Genomic DNA, 4,112 nt, shown 5'->3' with positions numbered 1-4,112 from the left:
CGTCACAGAATGAAGAAAATTCTCCCAACCTGGCTCCACTTCACTTCAATAAAATACTTAATACTATTGTTAAATTTTCTCTTATCCAGAATCACATATAATACAAAAGAGTCGTAGCACGTCATACTTTGAGCAGTACATCTTAAAGCGTCCTACATATGAAAGAGAGAAACAAAATCATGTACAAAGTAAAGTGTATGATGTTTTTTCTTCATTTGTCTGCGCCCTACCGCGCATTCATAATTAATGTCTTTGCCGACGCTACGCTCGTTCTTTGTTTCGGTCAGTATCGCTGTTTTTTTTTAAATAAATTTTAACTTTACCATATACGGTGGGGGGGGGGAGGGGTAGGTGGGTCTTTCACCATGTACCTACACAATGAAGTGATCGTATGGCATTGTTGGCCGAGAGGCCCCATGCGGGGAAGTTCGGCCGCCGTATTGCAAGTCCTTTTTAGTTGACGCCACTTCAGCGACTTGCGAGTCAATGATGATGAAATGATGATGAAAGACACACAACACCCAGTCATCACGATGTAGAGAAAATCCCTGACCCCGCCGGGAATCGAACCCGGGACCCCGTGCGCCGGAAGCGAGAACGCTACCGCAGGACCACGGGCTGCGGTCGAACCTATACAACTTCCCTTAGATTAAAAACCTTGAGGATGTCGTATGTAAATTTCGAACGTCTCTTGCCTATTGTATAATCAAGTATTTGATAACAGGAAACAAAAATGCGCCGCGGTACCTCACCAAGAGAACGCCTTTTAATTACTCTTCGATTTTTGCAGGCAATATTTACTAATTTTATCACAAATGTAATGCATTTATGTTTACAGTAACATTACAAAGTCAGCTAAAATTTAAAGACATCTGTACTGCCGTTCTACTTTGCCTTCCAGTGAATCAAACTGACTGGTAAACTCATTTCCCAGTTCCTTGACTGATGGTGCTAATTATGTGTCTCTGGAGGTTCCAACGGTACATTTGTTTTGGCCCACCTGTCTTTGTGCCATTCTCTTTTTCGACAATGATACTTTTGCACCAGTACTGAAAACACACAACTTCCGTAAGATTGAGAAGAACTTCTACGAGAAGACTAATTCGGCAAGTACTTACACCAAGATGCAAGGAACTAGATCGAATTTTCACCCCACAGGAGAATGTGCACTGCTTTCAAACTTCTTTACAAATTAAACTGTGTGCCAGGCCGAGACTCGAACCAGGGTACCTGCTCTGGCGCACAGATTTGTCAGGAAGATTCATGCAAGAAATTGTTTCCACTAACTTGCGAACTTATTGGAGTCGACAAAACTAGCAGACGCATATAGGGTGGTGGCTGGGATTGCATGGATAATGAGAGTAGTGGGACAAAGTTCATACGGCCCCAATCTCCATTGTTGCCAAAGTTATTCAAGATGGAGGATCCAAAATGGCGGCGATAGATATGGCAACATTCCAATGACGTCATGGCGAGCACCGTTGATCTTTATTTTACAATTGCCATTGCCCATAAAAAGAGGTACTCATCAGCATTTAATTTCTTCTTCCTTCTCGTAGTCAAAACAAATGGCATGCTTGGAACAAGAGTACCATAAGGCTGTTTAGCCAACAGTCCTGTAGTCTCAGCAATACTCCATGTCTTCCAGGCCAAAATGTTAGCTCCATCCAGTGTGTCCACCATGAAGTCTGGAGTCCAACTGACCTTGTACACATTATCGCCACCAGAGGGTGCTTTCATCCCATGGCGGTCTGTGGGAAAATAGCGGGAAAACTCAGCCTGTGCTGGGCTGCTGGAGAGAGGAAGGAGTGTACTTTATTTATTTTGGAACAATTTATTTAAGGATGGATTTCTTTATTTATTACACTGACACAAAACACACAATCTGATGTGCTTGGGATCGCAATACACAGCGTACACACCTGTGAACTACTCGTAAATCACCGAAATAATGCAGTACACTGACGTACAGATATGCAAACAACTTGTAAATAGTTAAAATAATGTTCTGCAAACCGGCTAATTGTAAACTGTAGAAATAATGCATTGAACAGCCTACAGACCTGCAAACCACTAGTAAATCACCGAAATAATGCAGCACACTGATGTACAGACACACTCACTAATAATAAACTGTCGAAATAAGGCATACAATTTACTTAGAGACGGATTTCAGGTAGTTTATTTACCACACTGATACAAAACACTCAACCTGGCGTGCTTGAGGTCGCAGTAAATAGTCTACACACCTGCAAACTACTCGTAAATCACCGAAATAATGCAGTACACTGATGTGCAGAGACGCAAACAACTCCCAAAGACTCTGCAAACATACTTGCTAATCATCAACTGTCGAAATAATGCACTGCACAGCTTGCACACCTGTTCAGAAAATAATGCAACAGACACAAAAACAGCCCCAAAATATTCAAAAGATAATGCATCTGTAACACTATTCAAACACGCTCACAACGCTTAAACAGCCAAGAATAATGCAGTGCACAAACACTCATTGCACGTAAAAAACACTTTGGAACTGTCATCAAGCGCAACATTCAGCGAACTGTTCCAACGCACGTGATCACTGTCTATATTCAGTGTCGCGGTGTTTGTCTGCAAAAACCAATTCATTTGGAGATAATGCCATACGTAGATTTAACATGAATACTTGTGTGCACCTGTAGAACCAAGACCGCTTGTGATAGTAATATGTATGTATTTTTTAACATCTGGTGATCTGCAAGACGATTACGTCTCTCTTTCTAAGACACAGTGGTACCACTCACAAGAAAAACTTATGAGACATGTCCACCCATCGCTGATTTTCGGTCAGTATTATTTTCTATCACCGGCAATCAGTTATTGCCCAAGTATTAACTTAGTAATGAGATGCGTGATAGGTCTGCCTTGAGCATCAGGCTTACTAAGTATGTGTGTGTGTGTGTGTGTGTGTGTGTGTGTGTGTGTGTGTGTGTGTGTGTGTGTGTGTGTTCTGACATGTGCAAAGGAAATGACTAGTTCCAGTCCTAAGGAATGTCTGAATTTGACATGGAGTACTGTGACAGCAAAGGGAAGAGTATGCCAATTCATAAGAATGGTACAGATATTTCTATTTCCAGAGCCACAGCCATCATCAGGGTGTATTTCCAATACTTCGCTCATTGTCGAATGTCGTCCAATTGAGGCCACAATCGTCGTATTTAATTATAAGTACAGTGATAAAATTTATATGTGGCTGGCTTCCTAGGATGATGATTCTACCTATGCATGCTTGGCATGCAACACCGGTAACCTGTGGCAGAAATGATTCAAGTTCCCGGCTAACGGTAGGAGCTGTCTGAATGGAGAGGCCTGTTGGGTTGCAGGAATGTAGCTGGCTTAACAGTGTCGTCCTCTAGACGGCCGAATAGCGAACTAATACTTAGTATGTATGGACAGTTTTCGTGATAGCATGGAAATTTAAGAAGATTCGATATGGACGTGTGATTGTGCTGGACCATTATTTCCTCCCATGTAAATTGTCCAGTTGACTGCTTCTGCACATTTTGCACCTTTATTTAGTTGAGGGAATATCGATTGTGGTGTGTGCATCTAGCAGGTGAAAGACAGGTGGAAGACATGTTTCCTGGTTCTCTAGACATGAAAGACACCTTAGTTGACTTTGTAAATTATAGGAAATATTTGGAATCTGTTACATCACTAATATTGCTATTCACGAGAGGAAATATCAGTTTCTTCTATTTTTTTCGAGTTTTAATGTGAAGGTCTTCGCAGATGGGATTAGTTTCTAGTTACTCAGTGGTTTACAACACGCTGCACCTCGCTAAAGTTTCAGGCTTCTAGAGAAGTAATTTCCAGTCTATATCTTCTGAATTACATTGCAGGAGTGATACTGCTATAGAAGCGATATTTCTGTGTGCTTGAAATCGAGAAGTATTGCGAAAATGATATGATATTCTGGCAAACAATGCGAAATTTCATATGTTCTTGTAATCCCAGAGTCTTGAGATGGGTGTAGAAAAACAAGCAGGTAGGCAGGTCGGGTCCAGAAACAGTAATGCCTTTGTGCCGAGGGGAGCCGACTCCAAATTTGTAGAACACTTCTGAGAGTG

The sequence above is a fragment of the Schistocerca nitens genome, chromosome 2 (assembly GCF_023898315.1).
Source record: "Schistocerca nitens isolate TAMUIC-IGC-003100 chromosome 2, iqSchNite1.1, whole genome shotgun sequence".
Classification (NCBI taxonomy): Eukaryota; Metazoa; Arthropoda; class Insecta; order Orthoptera; family Acrididae; genus Schistocerca; species Schistocerca nitens.
This window is presented reverse-complemented; position numbering follows the sequence as displayed.